Genomic DNA, 19,986 nt, shown 5'->3' with positions numbered 1-19,986 from the left:
CCATCTTATATAGCACAAGCTTTTACATTATCCCATAAAATAAGTTTTGAAATGTGTTTTTTCATTTTTTTTTTATTAGAGGGGTAAGTAGATGAATAGTGCTGAAAGTAATTTGCTGGTTTAAAATCCTCCGTTCAATCAAGAATTCATTTGTTTAGATAATGGGATGGTTTGGACAATACTTAGGAGTTTTGTTTTCTAATTACTTTTGGGTCGGGTTAGGGCATACATTAACAATCTATTTTAGAAAAAATTTTATCGAAAATTGATAGCTTTTTCGATTCCGATAAAAAATTTCCTAAAATGGTTTACTAACATTTGCCTTAAGGGCATACGTTAGTGAAACCTATTACTTTTTTCATTTATTAAGTTGCAAACATTTTTCCCGAAGAAAAAAATAAGTAGAATGCAAACATCAATACAGTCTTTTTTTATTATAATAAAACTGGACATACAGCTATCATAAAACGAGAATAATGATAGAAATATAACATTTTTCACAATTGTTGACACAATCTGTTATAATTGAAACAACATCACTTTTATCTTGGTTCATCATTGATCTCACTTTTATTATGCATCTATCCAAATAGTCAATGTCAACAATTGTGAAAAATACTATACCCTAGGCCTATTATTATAGAAATACATGTGAGCTTTTATCATTGTTCACTATGAGAATCACTTATTAGTGCCAGAATTGCTCTCTTCTCCCTTTTCAACATTTTGATACTTGTATAAGGAAGCACACCAAGTAATAACCAAAGTTGAGCACTCCCCCCACAACTAACAACCAATACATATTATCTAGCCTCCCATTATTTATATTATTTGGTAACCATCTAGTGATCCTTTGGACAAGATCAATCAAAACTGTGTTCATATAAAAAGAAATCCCCACAATCATTGCAATCATCGCAGTTGATGTACTTTTAGGCGAAGTAGGAAATTCTTGATAATATAATGCAACTTGTCCTGGGAAATGAAATGCTTCTCCAATGCCAACCAAAACTAGTTGTAGAATTAGCCACAAGGCCAACATGGGCACTATGGCCCCAGGCTGGCCTTGGAGATGGTGGGCTCGGGCTACTTTGAGCCGCTTCTATTCCACTAGTGCTGAAGAAGTCATACTTAGAATGTTTAGCACATGGCCTAGTCCTATATGTTGGAGGGGTGTGGGAGATCTATGAGTTAGCTTTTGCCACATTGGAGATAAAAATCGATCAATAATTGTAAGAAAAATGGCCGTGGAGATTAGGCTTATGACTAGTATAGACCCAGCAGGAATTTGGAAATGAGGCCCAAGGTGTCGGTCCATTGTTAAAGCTTGGATTACTGTCAAACTGGCTTGGACTCCTATTGGGGTACCTAAAAATATACTTGATGACCATAATGGGAAAATACTAAAAAGGGTTTTGAGATCTTCTACTTGTTGTACTGTGCATATTTTCCAAGGGTTTGCTATTAAACCATCCGATCCAATATCTCCATCTGTTTTAAGTGCGGCACGATTATGGAATCTGCATCAAGAGTGTGTTTAAGTAGTTTTGTTAGTTGAATAAAGTTTTGGCTTATAAAATGTCTGTCAGATTATCATTATCTGAAATTAATTATCAAACGTGAGAATTCAATGATCTTCATATGCTTACAAATTTATATTTCAAAATACTAGTTGTCATCATAGGAAGAAGAAGAAAAAAAAAGGGTTCATTAATATGGTGTTCAATACTAAGAATACTAAATTTCATTCAAAATTCTCATGTTGCAATAATTATATGTCTTATGCATTCAATTCAATAGATGCATCTTCCATTCCACAGTATATGAACTCTATAATCATGTGAGATCCACGAACTATTAGAAATGGATGTATACATATATGCATAAGATACTTTCCCCTTATTCTAATGTCAAGTATTAGAGGTAGTTATATGTAATATCAATGATTGTAAAGTGACAAATTTTTCAAATAACAATAAGTAAATTTCAATTCATCCTACCTGTAGCTCTTTTTGGGTGTTGCAGTTGCAGTTATTTCTGTGATTCCATCATGTCCGTAGTAGTAATCTTCGATTTTGGATGAGTGCTGCACCTTCCATTTTTGAATACTGGCAACAATAACACGAACTATATCTGTGAATGGGCTCCCTTGTGGCTTATCATGAAAGTAGAAACGGTTTCCCAATAAGAGAAAGGCCAAGCCAATGAAGTTAATAATCGCACATAGGCCAAATCCCCATTTCCAACTTACGTTACCTTGAATGTAGACAATGGCCATGTCGCTTACCACTGCGGCAATATAGAAAGTGAAGAAAAACCAGTTTAAAAAAATTCCTTGATCCTTGGGATTATTAAATTGATTTGCTCCCATAGTTGCTATGGTAAACCGTGTACCTCCAGATCCAATACATGCTAGGGCTAAACTTATGTATTGGATTGCATATTGGAGTTTTGAGGGTGGTGTGCATAAGCTTGATCCATTATCACATGGCTGAGGTCTCAAAGAATCTAGTGCTGAAGTCAAGGTTAAGAGAATTATATCCTGCATATGTAAATGGTTTAGATGTTAAGGATGCAGGTTCCTTTGGATGTAGGTTTTTTTTTTTTTTTTTTTTCTTATTATTATTTGAAAATTGATTAAAAATAATTTATTTATATATAGATAAAATTGATTAACCACTCAAATTTACAAATTGAGTAGTTAATCGTAAATGGAAAAGGAAAGTAAAGGCTTTTACAACAACTACTCCAATCCTATCACATGGCTGAGGTCTCAAAGAATAGTGCTGAAGTCAAATTTAAGAGAATTATACCGTGCAAAGGTAAATGGTTTAGATATTAAGGATGTAGGTTCCTTTGGATGTTTTTTTTTTTTTTTTTGAAAATTGATTAAAAATAATTTATTTACATATAGACAAAATTGATTAACTACTCAAATTGGCTTTTACAACAACCACTCCAATCCTATCACATGGCTGAGGTCTCAAAGAATCTAGTGCTGAAGTCAAGGTTAAGAGAATTATATCTTGCAATGGTAAATGGTTTAGATGTTAAGGATGCAGGTTCCTTTGGACGTAGTGTTTCTATACAATTATTTAAGGGGCTTCCACTGTTTGGATTCCTCATTTTTAAGTTCAAAAATGTCTTTACACCTCTATTTTTAAGTAGAGACAAAACTAAAAGACAATTTGGTAAAAATGCAATTCTAACTCCCACTAAATCCTTGTCTAAAAAATAGGACCACTCTTCTATTAATTTTCAAATTTATTTATTTACTTATAAATTAGATTTTTAAAATAAAAATTACATATATATATAATAAAATAAAAAAAAACACAGTTTTTTTTTCTACAAAATAGGACCACTAAAAAAAAAAAAAAGTCTCATCGCACACGCGAAGCGCGTGTGATGAGGCTAGTTTTTTATAATAAATTTTTGAAAATTGATCAAAAATAATTTATTTATATATATAAAATTGATTAACTACTCAAATTTATAAATTGAGTAGTTAATCGTAAATGGAAAGGAAAGTAAAGGCTTTTACATCAACCACTCCAATCCTATTAATTATTACTAGCCTTTGAACTCATGCTCACGCGCGTGCTTAGAGGCTCTTCTATTATTTTAGGAAATAATTAATAATTTGCATATATTATAAATTAGAATTACTATATTTTCCAATCACAAAAATACTTAGGGGTGTGATGAGTGTGTTGAGGTTTATGCCCTAAAATTCAATTTATTGGCATGTCATAAATAATTAAATTGTTTAATTATATGAGACTATTTATTAATGAACTAATGGGACATTATCTTAGTCCATGAGATGCATAGTATGTGATTTAGTTACAGAAGATATAAATCACAAGTTCTTTGTAAACTCAGAATTTTAGTTCGTAGTTGAAAGTTCAAATAGTGTGTAAAACACCCTTGAATGTTTAGACCCCCAATTACAAAATAACCTATTCAAACTTTATATCAAACAATTAATGTGCGGAACATGAACAAAAGCATAATACAAAATTGGTAAACAATCTAAGCCAATTAAAATCACATCTACAGCAGAAAATAAAAGGCAAAGATAAAGGGAAGAGAGATGCAAACACAAGGATAACACACGATGTGTTATCGAAGAGGAAACCGAAGCCCTCGGCGTAAAACCTCTCCGCCGCCCTCCAAGCGGTAAGTAATCCACTAGAAAATGTAGTTGGGATACATGAACATCAATAGACCCTCCAAGCCTAATCTACCCGATGTACCTAAACCCTCCAAGCTTCTTGCTCCAATGAGGTTGCGCCGAACCTTTTTCTTTTCTAGCTTACCGGATTCCACTATAATCCATAGCATCCGCCATCCTTGGCATCTTCCAATGCTTCCCAAAGCTCCAAAAACACTGAACACTCTAAATTGGTGTGGGTAGTATTTGGATAGAAATCTCATCTCAATAGGTATGACAATGAGAGAGGGAATGAGAAGAGACTTCAAAAATTTCTCTCTAAGAATAAGTAGCTCTCTCTAATTGGGTGGTTGTTTTTAAGAAACCTCTCTTAGGGTTTTTCTTTCTGAATGGTCACAGATATTTTGTGGGAATGAGGGATGTTTATATTGGTGTGAGAATGGAATGCGAAGAGTCAGTTTTTCCAAAATAGGATTGGCTAGCGACTTGACCTCGCGACTTGACTGAGTCGCGAGTTCAAGCCGCAAGCTAACTGAATGGCCAGTCTGGATTTTTTGTCCTATAGTGCTCCAGCTGGCATGACTGTTCAGCTCCCCTACATGCTCTGCACGTGTGCAACTTTTGGCGGCTTGCAAGCCGCAAGCCTCCCGCGAGATCCAGCCGCGAGTCCCTGCTTCATTGCATAGTCTTGAGTATTTCTTCACACTCTTTCACACACTACCCTTACATGATTCCCACCTAAATACAGGGTTTCTAAGTGTTGTATTACAAGCAAATTTGTCATGGAATAAAGCCAACACATGGTTGATTAAATTCAACCTTACAGTAGTCGGTGATGAAATTGAACGTTTCATCTGCGAAAACTAAAACATATCAACTAAGATGATTTGTCTTGATCATGGAAGTGAAGACTTCCAGTTGATATGTTTTAAGAGTTAAGACATATTGAACTAGACCACTGTGAGATTTATTATTCTCCTAACAACTGTCAAATGAATAATAAATCTCACGACTTCTATTTACATCAACTCTAAATCCTAAGAGAATAATGGACCTGATCATGAGGTGTAGGTTGCTTTGATATATCAGGAGTGAGATCTATAAGTCACGATTAAAACCTTAGTATGTTGGGCAGCCGCATTTAATGTTGATGAAACATATATTCTTAAGATGAAATTCATAATCTCTTAACGGAGATATAAAATATTCTCTTGAGATAAGTTTAATAGGTTTGGTTATTCAGAGTGTTAGGCCCAACTACTTTAGTAAGAAGTTACTAAAGTATATATTTATAAAATTGGATTTCATAAATATATGATGAATAACATAAAGGATTAAACCGAGTACTTAAGGATTAAGATATAGTAATATTCAAAGTGACAGTCTATATTCATAACTTTGTATTACTACGAATATTTTAATGAAGGGGTTGCATGTATAAAAAAGTTTTAGGATATAATTTATTAATAAAGCCTAGAGTGAAATTATATTCTTAAAGTGGTATTTAATATAATTAATGGTAACATTGGACTTGTTAAGAGTTGACAGAAAAGCTCAAGGCCCATTGGAGCTAGAGTCTTATTTGTTCCCTTTGGTCCCATCTCAAGCCATAAACTAAAACTCAATTGAGTAGACCCAAAAGGCTAACCCAATTAGATAATCAGTTTTTATTTAATAAGAGTTATTAAATAAGGTAACTACTAAAGGTAGTTAGAATGTACGTATGACTAAAAAAGAAAGAAAATAGTTTTTCTCTACAAGGAGAAGAAGAAGGATTTTTCTTTGAGAATCAATGTACAAAAGGACTGATTGAGAGACCACACTTCTTGGGCACCATGTGAAATTGAGATGAAAATTAAAGGTATTCTTAAGTCTTGGTTTTGAATTTCATTGCATCAAGGTACGTATTCTATTATTTGTTCTAGAATTCAAGGTTACATGTTATCTTTCATGAATGAAGTAGATCCGTGTTTGTTGCTTTCGCTGTGTGTTTTGTATGAGATACAAAACTAGATTTTCCAACAGAATGTTATGTGTTTATACCAAATATTAAATTATTAACCTTTCTCCACATCAAAATTTTTTTTAAGGGGTTTCTCCTGTTTGGACCAGATTTTTTTTTTTTTTTTTTTTTTTCAAAATACCCTCAATACTCTTAAGTTTAAGTAGAAACAAAACTAAAGAATAATCCGGTAAAAATACATGTCTAACTTGCACTAAAATATTACCTACAAAATAGTATTTCATACCCAAAAACTACTTTGAATAACTCCACTCTTCACGTCTTTTGCAACTTCAGAAACTACCCACTGCCATTACTCGCGGGAAACTACAGAACTTGCAAACTGTTACTATCTCACACATTCAATTTCTCTTCCTTATCCATTGGTTATAATATTTTGATTATTTTCCCTCCTCATCCTAGGCATGAAATACTCATCCACAATTCTCATCTACTACTGCAATTAATTTTTTTCAATGCCTTTTATTAACTTTTTCCACTTTATTGTGTTATAGGTTATGTGCCTTTGTCACATTTAAAGTTTTTTTTTTTTTGGCTACTCACGTTTAAAGTTATAATTTGTTCTTTGTGTTGCTTTTATTCTTCTTATAAAATAATTAATAAAATCTTTTATTATCATCTCTTTTTGGATTTGCAGAGACATAGATAGAAGAGTGCATAAAGTGTTGTCTACGATGGGTGAAATAAAGGTTCATTAAACAAACACCTCGAGTTGAGGAAGTCTAGTAGGATTACGAAGGAACAGATGAATGGTTGGAGAAAGTCGAATGGTGAGGTTGAGATCCTTCTTTACCGAGACAATGTTTGTTTCAGAAGTACTTCCTTCACTCATGTAGTGGAAGAGATTCTAGAGAATGCATCAACTTTTTTAATTTTTTTTTTAAAAATAATCTTGGATTTTGACAAGTTGATAATTTATATTTTGTGTAAATGGATTTTGACAGGTTGATAGTTGTCGGGGGTGGTTTTTGCACGTAGCCACGTGTTTTCTGCTGGAGATGTGACTTTGCTAGACCTGGATTTGTTTTGGGGAGTCCAATCTGGAACTCGACATTGGGCCGCATAGACCAATGGTTACCTGGTGCATTTTTAAGCTTACAAAATAGATAAAGCCCAAAGTCTTAGAATCATGATAATAGTTGAAATAAATAAATAGTAGATTTAATTTAATAGCTTTGATTAAATGATTAGTTGAACATCATTATTATGTTTATTAAGTGATATCCAATTAAGTGTCATAGGTCCAGTAATGGGATGAGTTCAATACACTACAAGAAAAACGGGCTATTGCGGCGGGCCAAAACCGCCGCTAAAGCCCAAAAAAGCGCCGCTAAAGGTACATTCGACCTATAGCGGCGGGTGCTATTGCGGCGGGCCGTCCCGTCAGTGTTGCAGTGCCGCTATAGGTCAATTGCGGCGATCGCGAAAAGCGCCGCTATAGATGCACCTTTTAGTGGCGGGTGAAGGTTTATTGCGGCGGGCATAAAACCGCCGTCATACGTGTTCAGAATCCGTGACATTGACTTTTAGCGGCGGGATAATGCCCGCCGCTATTGGTGTCTACCTTTAGCGGCGGTCAAACAGCGCCGCTATAGACAACCAATCAAAACAGCTAATTGTACTTTTAGCGGCGGGGTCGTGCCCGCCGCTATATGTTTCAGCCTTTAGCGGCAGGCGATAAGCGCCGCTATAGGTATTCATTTAAAACATAAAATGTGCACCTTTAGCGGCGCTTTTAGACCGCCGCTATAGGTTTTTTTTTTTTTTTTTTCCAATGGGTTTTAAAACCGCTGTTTGCTAATAAATAAATGATTCACAAACCTATTACAAAGAACCTGTAATAGTTTTAACTCTACTAACACAATACCATAAATGTAACTAATAACACACCACAAATGTCTTGAAACTAACGTGATATTAACATAGAAATATATTATCAAATTCATAACATTGTCTATAACCATCAATCATAAAATTAACAAAAAAAAGATGTGATCCTTTGAATAAAAGGACTGCTTAAATTAAGCTAATACTATAATCAAAGTTTCAAAGTGTTTAAAAATATCCTCCAACAATGGCAAAAAATGCGGTTGTTCAAATGTATTTCTTTGTACACAAAAAATCCTCAAACACCAATAACTTAAAAAAGCTCATAATAAGACCTTGTGGATGACTCCAGCCTATTTCAGTAATCTACAAAAGAAGCCATTCACTCATAAATTTAACTAAACCAGCAGCTTTCTAATGTAAAGAAACATAAAAGGCCATCTGATGTTCTTCTTGCACCTTTATATGTGAGATGACTACGTTGAAAGTGAATGGGTGATTTAGGATCAGAGCTCCTCCTAAAAGTAATTCATACCAATGATGCTCTCCAGAGATCCTCAAAAGAAATAATACACCCATATAATATTGTCTCAAACTTGCTTGCTAACAATAATATTGGCTCAACCTTAGGAAAAAAGAATGACAGGCTAACCTTCATTTGCTTAGAAAAAATATTTGAATGGAAGCAAATGTGTCACGCAGAGACATACATACGGCCATGATACAAGAATGACCTCTCAGGTGCACAAGAATAACTGTGTTGAACAACCTGAAACAGGTACTCTATTAATTAGGCCCACAACTGGAATTACCAGAGGGAGAACATAAAGAATCATATATACTTATAGTTATATATATGCAATTTGAAACTTCAGGAGATTAAAATTACCATTAGAGCAAAGTTTATGCAACTCACCTCTTGTTTATCTAAAGAAATCCTTCTTCAAGCATTAGCTTCAGCATAGCCATTCACATCCCTAATGGTAAATTATTCGTCATTACAACAGAACATTTAAATTTATTAGAAATGAAATGATAATACTAACAATAACACAACAATATTTGAATTAAGGTTCCATCCTAGTAATAAAGAATGACACAGATCTAAAAGGAAAATAAACTGGACCAGCACATGCGTATTTGTTTCATGAAAAGGAAAATAATGTCTACAAGAAGATTAAATTGTGTCAGACAAAAGCCAAATTCTGAGCCCCTATCATGTGCCATCATCAAATTCATATACCTTTTTCCTATTATTATCTTGATTATTCTATCAAAATAAGAGGGCTCCACTGCCATGTGGACCCACGATGTAGACCTTTTCAACATATATAAATATATATATATATATATTATAAGCTTAAACAGTGACTATATTTAAAAATTGCTTCAGCCCAGCTAAGCCAAAGAATGTGAACTAAGTTTGTACACCACGTGACAAAGTTACATCATCCAGACAAAAAAAGGAAATGGCAGCAGTCTGTATTTTCCCAGCATAATCAAAGAATTATTTAGAAAAATATTTCAAAATCATTACGAGAGAGAGAGAGAGAGTCCCACTAGCAATAAACTCTAAACCCTCTCCCTCACACACACACACATTCATTCTGTTGTGACTCTTTGCTTCACACACACACATGCATTCTGTTGTGACTCTTTGCTACACACACACACGCATACACACTGGTTTTTGTCTACAATACTTTAATCTACACACTTTTCAAACACCAAGCACACACACACAAACACGGACCTAGCACTTACTCCCACATGTGCATTAACAGTTGCAACATGCTGATACTGAGGTGATGATCAAAATCATGTTGGACCTTAAGAGCATTCTGGATCATTGAAGGTTCACACCTAAGCACTGCAAAAAGGTAAAGTCATCCATAATGTAATTTTTATTAAGGTTGCACTTTGGTTGCTGCAAGGTTTAGATTTAAATGGTTGAAGATTAGAACAAGTATTAACTGGACATTCAGCCACAATTATGCAATTTATAGTCTTTGACATGAGTTGAATTTTGTATAAAGATTATTACCTAGTGTTGGTCCTGTAAGATCAGGGGACTTAGGAGGGGTGATGTGGATACAATAAATACTCAAGCTGCTCAATTGAACAGGTTGCTTGCTCAATAAAATCTCTAGCAAATCCATTCCCTGCTTTATGCATGATGCCAAATAAATTGGAGCTATCTGAAGACATGGGAGCATCAAACTTTATGAGGATTACTTGAGATGAGCACATACACTAGTTCAAATAAAAAAAGAAAAAAAGAAAAAAAAGCACCTAAGAAGAGATATTGATAGACATGTTGATTAATAGCAAACCACAGGTCAACTTTTACAGTTGATACACACACATGCGTGCAAAAATTAAAATGATATGATATTTTACAAGGTGCAATCTAGAATATGTTAGTGAGGATTACTTGATATAAGCATATAGGAGCACGAAACTTTATGAGCATTACTAATTTACTTGAGATGAGAAAAACACACATTAGTTCAAATATCAAAAAGTTCCTAAGTAGAGAAACTGATAGACCTGTTGATTAATAGCTAGGCACACGTCAACTTCCAACAGTTCATTTGCACAAAGAAAGAAAAAGAACTTCATATTTTACAAGGCATAGTCTAGAATAAGAAAGTGACCCTTAGAGATGGCACTAAAAATCTATTCAAACTACTGAACACTGGGTAGCACAAAGGCAATGATGGTTACAAATTATGTTATGATACAATTCAACAAGCAAACTAAGCAATAATATGGTTGAAGTCCATGGGATATATAGAACAGAGATTTAAATATCTAGTGTGTGCCATTTAGTAGCATTCAGTTCCATCACTTTGAGCAACTGGATCAAAAAATAATAAATTATAGATACTAAGCATGTATTCAGATGCATTTGCTCTTGGCAATGGATGAAGCATGATAACACTATTCACAAATCTTAATCCCAAGTCAGCCTCAGGAACCCTCCACTTATAGACCCTGTTTGTTTCAGCATAAACCTTTTGCACAAAATGTTCCACTTTCATGCGTTTGGGGTGCTTGACAGTATTAGTCACCTTGAAAACATTTTGGTTGACCACGGAAAAGCAATCAAAGAGTCAAGATAAGTCATCCAAGGAGGGGGGGAAAAAGTCCCTCAAAGATGGTCTTGTGTACTACTCCTCCCCACCCCCCAATCTCCATTTTTGCCTAACCCCCCTCTCTATGCCGCCTCACAATTTTTCCCAGATATCTCTGTCATTTTTTCTTTGGGTTTCTCTTCATATTTTTATTTTGCTATACATTTCTTGATTATCTTTCTTTCTTAAGTAACCAAGATATATTGAGATCTACAAATTCCTTGGTTATGCCCTATGTATGTATCTCTTCTTAAAAATAATTTTTAAGTTGATTTTTTACTTCTTTCATATTGATATTTAAGTACTGAATAAAAGTTGTTATAATTATATTATCAAATCAATAAAAAAAAAGATTTTCCATATGAAGAAAATGCCGGAAAATGTTTCCAAAGTATTACCAAACTCTAGTAGAAAAGAAAAAGGCTCTTAATAATTTTTTTGATTATACATAATTATATAATTGCCAATACAAATTTAGCTATAACAAAAATTGAAAAAATATTTCCTTTTAATTGGAGACTATAAAAAAAAATCAGAAAATGTACAAAATTTATATTAACTGCATTTAGTATTTCTTAGAGTTGCCACCAAATAGCAGAAAATAAGCAATTCCAAAAGAGCTCATTAAGGTCAATTTTCAATAATAAACATCTGTAAAGGAAAAAAAAAAAAAAAAAACACATTGGTATTTTTAACCAAAGTGACACTATCGACACCAAATCATATTGAAACCCTTAACAAGACAATCATGAATTAAACATCATGCGTTTGTCCAACAAGAGAGGATGACAATGCCAAATGACATTGCATGTAGTTCTTTTTGAAAACAACCACAATAGGCAAAGAAGAAATCCAGTAATGGAATAGAGTGACATTAAAACAAGTGAACTTTAATAAATGGGGCTGTCAAAAAAATTTTGATTACACGATTAATACAATCATATGCCCATAACACTATTTAAAGCACTGTTTATGGCCTAAAGTAATGTGAAAATGAGAATTACAAAAGACAAGTCCACTTATATGCAAAGAGAAAATTAACCATATTCGCATGAGATATCACATCAATTCATGCGTCACTATATTCCCTGATCAAACTCAAAGTAAAGCTTAATAAAAAAACTCCATTAACATTTCAAAAAAAAAAAAAACTCAATATATATATATATATATATTGGGTTTTGGCTAAGCTACACTGATCAAAGCCAGTCAAGTCTCAAAGACCCTAAAACTAAATCTCACTGATACCCACTTAGTAAAAAAAAAGGCATTAGATGCTCAACGTCCCAAATTTTGATTAAAAAGGCAAAACCCAAATTTTGAACAGAAATGAAACAAAATTACGCATATTTATACTAAAAAAAGTTAATTAAAACATACCCAAAAAGGCAAAATGATGAAGACGAAGACTTCACCGGAGCACCGAAATTGCGAAACATATCGAAATTGAAGGAGGAAGAAGTCGTGGTGGTGGTGGCGTCCGACGATGATCCTTGAAGGAATTGAAGGAGGAGTGAGGACGCGTTGACGATCTTCCGACGGTGGAGGTGGATTTGGAACCGGCCATCGGAGCCGATTTGCCTTGGGGTTTGAAGCCGAAATCGGAGGCTAATAGTTCGTTCATTTCGGCCGGAATTTCAGAGGGCAAAATCAGAAAAAGGAAACGAAAATTTTCAGATCTGAGGGATAGGAGAGAAATAAAGAGATCTAAATTTGATTTTGATATTGACAAGGTCCAAGCATGCGGTGAAGAGATATAGAGAGAACAAAAAATTATAGAGAGGATTGGAGTTGTGTTTTTGAGTTTTTGACTGTTAGAGAGAAAGAGGGAAAATTGGGGATGGAGGCGGCTAAAGAAAAGAGGAGAGAAGATAAAATGTGGTATTTATATCATGTTACTAGGGTTTTAAAAAATTAAATAGCGAAAAATCCTAAAGAAGGCTCGAACTTGCGATCAGTTAACCAAAGCACAAGGCGCATACCACTAAGACACTGATTAGTTACGTCTTAAAGTTACATAAATATATATATGTTCAGTTCTGTCCATGAAACTTTTGTACAGGAAATGAAAGATGTAAGTGGGAAAAATATTTTGGGGAAATTTTTTTGCGGGAAGGGAAAAGACAACTGGGGAAAGATAATTTAAGGCTTCAAAAAAATAAATAAATATAATTTAAAATATATAATTATTATTATATAAACTATATATTTTTTTAATTTATATAAAATATAATAATAAATTATTATATTAAATAAATTACTATTTTTGACTTGCAATTACCATTTTTTCATGCATTCCAATTTTCTAATAAGTTGAATTACCATAATAAGTTACACTAGATATAACTCTAAAAAATTTGACACCAACCAATAACTTATTGTTCAATTTATATTTTGAAAATCCAACCGTTGGATCATATTTTCTATATGTTCTTAACACGCATTTCAATTTTCATGCTAATCGGGTGTAATTTACCATTTGATCTTTAAACTCATCTTTTATGCGTTATTTTAAATTCCAAAAACTTGAATTTAAACAATTAATTGATGACATGATTATTAATCATTGATCACCTTTAAATTTTTTATGCTTGAAAATATATGAAGACAATGTAATCTAACGGTAGATTTGTCAAAATTCACATCAAATTAAGAAATATAAGGTTGGGTTCAAGTTACGCTTGATGTAACTCAAAAAAATGTCACACGAACCAATAACATATTGTTGAATTCATATTTTGAAAATCCAACCGTTGGATCACATTTTCTATTTGCTCTTAACATGCATGCCAATTTTCATGTTAATCAGGTGTAATTTACCATTTGATCATTAAACTCATCTTTTATGCGTTATTTTAAAATACAAAAACTTGAATTAAAACAATTGATTGATAACATGGCTACAAATCTCTGATCACCTTGAAATTTTGTAAGCATGAAAAATATATGAAGATAATGTAATCTAACGGTAGATTTGTCAAAATTCACATCGAATTAAGAAATATAGGGTTGGGTTCAAGTTACACTTGATGTAATTCTAAAAAATGTCACACGAACCAATAACTTATTGTTGAATTCGTATTTTGAAAATCCAACCGTTGGATCACATTTTCTATATGTTTTTAACATGCATGCCAATTTTCTTGCCAATCGGATGTAATTTACCCTTTGATCTCTAAACTCATCTTTTATGCGTTATTTAAAACTACGAAAACTTGAATTTAAACAATTGATTGATGACATGGCTATTAATCTTTGATCACCTTAAAATTTTTTAAGTATGAAAAATATATGAAGACAATGTAATCTAACAGTAGATTTGTTAAAATTCACATTAAATTAAGAAATATAAGGTTAGGTTCAAGTTACACTTGATGTAACTCTAAAAAATGTCACACGAACCAATAACTTATTGTTGAATTCATATTTTGAAAATCCAACCGTTGGATCACATTTTCTATTTGCACTTAACATGCATGTCACTTTTCATGTCAAACGAGTATAATTTACCAATTGATCTTTAAACTCATATTTTATGCGTTATTTTAAACTACAAAAACTTGAATTTAAACAATTGATTGATGACATAGTTATAAATCTCTGATCACATTGAAATTTTGTAAGCATGAAAAATATATGAAGATAATGTAATCTAACAGTAGATTTGTCAAAATTCACATCAAATTAAGAAATATAAGGTTGGGTTCAAGTTACGCTTGATGTAACTTTAAAAAATGTCACACGAACCAATAACATATTGTTGAATTCATATTTTAAAAATCCAACCGTTGGATCACATTTTCTATTTGCTCTTAACATGCATGCCAATTTTCATGTTAATCGGGTGTAATTTACCATTTGATCTTTAAACTCATATTTTATGCGTTATTTTAAAATACAAAAACTTGAATTTAAACAATTGATTGATAACATGGCTACAAATCTCTGATCACCTTGAAATTTTGTAAGTATGAAAAATATATGAAGATAATGTAATCTAACGGTAGATTTGTCAAAATTTACATCGAATTAAGAAATATAGGGTTGGATTCAAGTTACACTTGATGTAATTCTAAAAAATGTCACATGAATCAATAACTTATTGTTGAATTAATATTTTGAAAATTCAACCGATTGTTCACATTTTCTATATGTTTTTAACATGCATGCCAATTTTCTTGCCAATCGGATGTAATTTACCCTTTGATTTTCAATCTCATCTTTCATGCGTTATTTTAAACTACGTAAACTTGAATTTAAACAATTGATTGATGACATGGCTACAAATCTCTGATCACCTTGAAATTTTGTAAGTATGAAAAATATATGAAGATAATGTAATCTAACGGTAGATTTGTCAAAATTCACATCGAATTAAGAAATATAGGGTTGAGTTCAAGTTACACTTGATGTAATTCTAAAAAATGTCACACGAACCAATAACATATTGTTGAATTCGTATTTTGAAAATCCAACCGTTGGATCATATTTTCTATATGTTTTTAACATGCATGCCAATTTTCTTGCCAATCGGATGTAATTTACCCTTTGATCTTTAAACTCATCTTTTATACGTTATTTTAAACTACGAAAACTTGAATTTAAACAATTGATTGATGACATGGCTATTAATCTTTGATCACCTTAAAATTTTTTAAGCATGAAAAATATATGAAGATAATGTAATCTAACGGTAGATTTGTCAAAATTCACATCAAATTAAGAAATATAAGGTTGGGTTTTAGTTACATTTGATGTAACACTAAAAAATGTTACACCAACCAATAACTTATTTTTGAATTCACATTTTGAAAATCTAACCGTCAGATCACATTTTTTATTTGTTCTTAATATGCATGCCAATTTTCATGCCAATCGGGTGTAATTTACCATTTGATCTTTAAACTCATCATTTTTGCGTTATTTTAAATTACAAAAACTTGAATTTAAATAATTGATTGATGACATGACTATTAATCTTTGATCATCTTGAAATTTTTTATGCTTGAAAAATATATGAAGATAATGTAATCTAACGGTAGATTTGTCAAAATTCACATTGAATTAAGAAATATATGGTTGGGTTCAAGTTACACTTGATGTAACTCTAAAAAATATTACACCAACCAATAACTTATTATTGAATTCATATTTTGAAAATCCAACCATTGGATCACATTTTATATTTGTTCTTAACATGCATGCCAATTTTCATGCCAATCGGGTGTAATTTACCATTTGATCTTTAAACTCATCTTTTTTGCGTTATTTTAAATTACAAAAACTTGAATTTAAACAATTGATTGATGACATAACTATTAATCTTTGATCACCTTGAAATTTTGCATGCGTAAAAAATATATGAAGATATTGTAATCTAACGGTAGATTTGTCAAAATTCACATCAAATTAAGAAATATAGCGTTAGGTTCAAGTTACCCTTGATGTAACTCTAAAAAATGTTATACCAACCAATAACTTATTTTTGAATTCAAATTTTGAAAATCCAACAGTTGGATCTCATTTTCTATATGTTCTTAACATGCATGCCAATTTTCATGCCAATCGGGTGTAATTTACCATTTGATCTTTAAACTCATCTTTTATGCGTTATTTTAAATTACAAAAACTTAAATTTAAACAATTGATTGTTGACATGACTATTAATTTTTGATCACCTTGAAATTTTGTATTCTTGAAAAATATATGAAGATAATGTAATCTAACGATAGATTTGTCAAAATTCACATCGAATTAAGAAATATAGCGTTGGGTTCAAGTTACACTTGATGTAACTCTAAAAAATGTTACACCAACCAATAACTTATTGTTGAATTCATATTTTGAAAATCCAACCGTTGGATCATATTTTCTATTTATTTTTAACATGCATGCCAATTTTCATGCCAATCGGGTGTAATTTACCATTTGATATTTAAACTAATCTTTTATGCGTTATTTTAAATTACAAAAACTTGAATTTAAACAATTGATCGATGACATGACTATTAATCTTTGATCACCTTGAAATTTTGTATGCATGAAAAATATATGAAGATAATGTAATCTAACGGTACATTTGTCAAAATTCACATCGAATTAAGAAATATATCGTTGGGTTCTAGTTACACTTGATGTAACTCTAAAAAATGTTACACCAACCAATAACTTATTGTTGAATTCAAATTTTGAAAATCCAACCGTTGGATCACATTTTTTATATGTTCTTAACATGCATGCCAATTTTCATGCCAATCGGGTGTAATTTACTATTTGATCTTTAAATGGGAAGACGAAAAAATAGAGGGAAATTTAAATGTCTATTGCGGCGGTCCAACCCGCCGCAAAAAGGAGTACATATTGCGGCAGGTCAATGACCCGCCGCTATATCTAAGATTAATGCCGCTAAAACAGGTCTATTGCGGCGGGTCATTCGCCCGCCGCTGTAGTCTGCCGCAAAATACTTGAGCTATTGCGGCGATTCATCGACCCGCCGCTATATCTAAGCTGAGTGCCGCTAAAACAGGTTTATTGCGGCGGGTCATCAGCCCGCCGTTGTAGCACGCCGCAAAATACTAGAGCTATTGCGGCGGGCATATGGAACGCCGCAATAGATCTCATGTACAGCGGCGGGCCAAAAAAGCGCCGCAATAGGCGACATATAGCGGCGGTTTTTGCACCCGCCGCAATAGGCCCGCCGCAATTGCTCAGTTTTCTTGTAGTGACTTGTAGTGCTATATAGGTGGTGCGAATTTATTGTATTTGTTTTATCGTAAAATTTGGTCAGATCCAAAATTTTTTTTTCATTGACCAAAATATAATTTGTAAAATTTTATTAATAAAAAAAATTAACAAAATATTTTACATAAACACACAGTAACTTTCTCCCTAGCTAGTTGTTGGGTCACCAGGTGATTCGGAGTTGGGACTGTCACTCCGGTAGCTAGGACGCATCGGTTTTGATTATTTGTGCTTGAAAATTTTTTTATCACATCAAACAATTGAAAGCATAATACAATGAAACAACGTAGAGTAAGTTCTATCAACATTTTCAAAGCAAGAATTCATTTCATTGCTTCTTGATGAAATTTTGTTGCCTTATTCAATGTTTAAACGATTCAATTTCATTGTGAAGGATGTTTAAACCATTAAATTTTGGTTGGTATGGGAGAAATATTTCATTTTCCAACTAGCATTATACTTTCAAGAATTTCTTATGTCACTGCGACGCAAGACATCCGCCGCAATGGGATACCAATTGGGGTCGCTCTCTAGCGAGCATGGCTTTGATTGAACTAATAAAGTAAGAAAATATCTTATGCATTGAGTATTGAAAATGACTGTTTTGTCTCCTAAATTGATTATGTATCTCAACTAATCAACTTATGTTAATTACTAGTTATGTAATCATGGTTTTAACTTGTTAAATGTCGCTTACCAAAAAAAAAAAAAAAAAAAAACTTATTAAAAGTCACAAGCCAGTAAGTCGCCAATTAATAAATTAATACGCATGAACCCGAATTGGTGACGAAATGAAAAATCACCATTGGAGTACGGCCTTATCCCAACAAGAAATTCACTTATAGAATTAAACTTTTACAATCTAAGATAAACTCTGATCCCTGGGCTCTTTTCAGTAGATAACTTAATGACAAGACCCAACAATTAACTCCTATTCCAATCTAAACTGTTCTATTATGAATACCTATCACGAGTTGCGTTCGGGCTCACAGTCAAGCCCTCTAATTAATTCCAAAGACTACCATAAAGGTTTCAACTCCACAACAACAATTGGGACTAGCTCTGTGGCTTTTTAGCTTTTTCTGACCACCGAACATTATCATTTGATGGAGAATGACATTTTGAATTCACGAGTTGGTGTAAACTAGGTTTAATTTTTCTCTCTTTGAAGTGTACAACCAAGTCTCTTGACAACTCTGCTGAGTTGTGCTATAATAGGCACTTATATATGTTTGCATGTAGGGTATGAAAAACAAGGCAATAACGGACTTCTTAAAACATGTCAGATTCCATAATTCGCGATTCTCGATCAATTCAGGCTCTATCGAGGAAGTGTAGAGAATCTACTTTCGATTGATTAAGCTGTGATAGATAGGCTATCGAAAATATAAATTCGATCGAACGGGCATTGGAATATATCGAAGGGTTGTTGAAAGCTTCAGTTTCTTTCTCTATCTTTGAGCTGCTGCTTGGATTCTTAATCTTTGATCACTCATTACAGACTCTATTAAGATTACAATGTAATAGAATTTGCAAATCTAAAACCTAACAAGTATATATACACCCTCTCATATATATATATATATATATATATGCATCAATCACATATATATGTGAGATAAGTACATACATCTGTCGATACCGTATTTTGTCCGGTCTCGATTCACGCTTAAAAACAAATGCCAAAATCAAAAAAATTGAAAAAAAAGGAGCAAAATTATAAGTTTCAAAGCCAAAAAGGGTAAAAAAATAAATACAACATGATCGGATAGTAGATCAAAAGGTCATAACATTTAAAATCCCTTTTGATAGCAATTGAGGCCAAGACCCTAATCGGTTATGGTCAAAAAGTTGACTTTTTGTTTCAATTGTCGGATCAAGTTGAATTTTTGGCCGTTTTGTAGGGCATATTTTTTTCCTTCAAAAAGATATTTTACGGGCCAAAATCGGAGTTGAAATGGATGAGATATCACCAAAATATCAAAAACCCTAATAAAATCGCACAATAAATTGTATCGATTAGGCAGGAATTGAAGCAATTCGGCTAAAACAACTTGAAGAATGAGGTCTTAACTATCTCT

At 32.7% G+C, this 19,986-nt stretch overlaps 1 long non-coding RNA gene and 1 pseudogene across 3 annotated transcripts; both read right to left on the bottom strand.

The window, feature by feature from the left end:
- Nucleotides 1–681: 681 nt before the first annotated feature.
- On the bottom strand, nt 682–2,548 carry LOC115953216 (annotated as a pseudogene).
- Nucleotides 2,549–8,252: 5,704 nt separating this feature from the next.
- LOC115988834 lies at nt 8,253–13,029 on the bottom strand. Of its 3 annotated transcripts, none has more exons than XR_004091678.1 (5): nt 12,545–13,025; nt 10,072–10,225; nt 9,781–9,897; nt 8,944–9,004; nt 8,253–8,796 (listed from the first exon to the last, which is right to left on the bottom strand). It is a non-coding gene; the product is annotated as an uncharacterized LOC115988834 (long non-coding RNA). The 3 variants fall into 3 exon arrangements; XR_004091679.1 differs by having other exon boundaries at nt 9,792–9,897; XR_004091677.1 differs by having other exon boundaries at nt 8,944–9,897; nt 12,545–13,029.
- Between the last annotated feature and the right edge of the window lie 6,957 nt (nt 13,030–19,986).

The sequence above is a fragment of the Quercus lobata genome, chromosome 1 (assembly GCF_001633185.2).
Source record: "Quercus lobata isolate SW786 chromosome 1, ValleyOak3.0 Primary Assembly, whole genome shotgun sequence".
In the NCBI taxonomy this organism is placed as follows: domain Eukaryota; kingdom Viridiplantae; phylum Streptophyta; class Magnoliopsida; order Fagales; family Fagaceae; genus Quercus; species Quercus lobata.
This window is presented reverse-complemented; position numbering and strand designations above follow the sequence as displayed.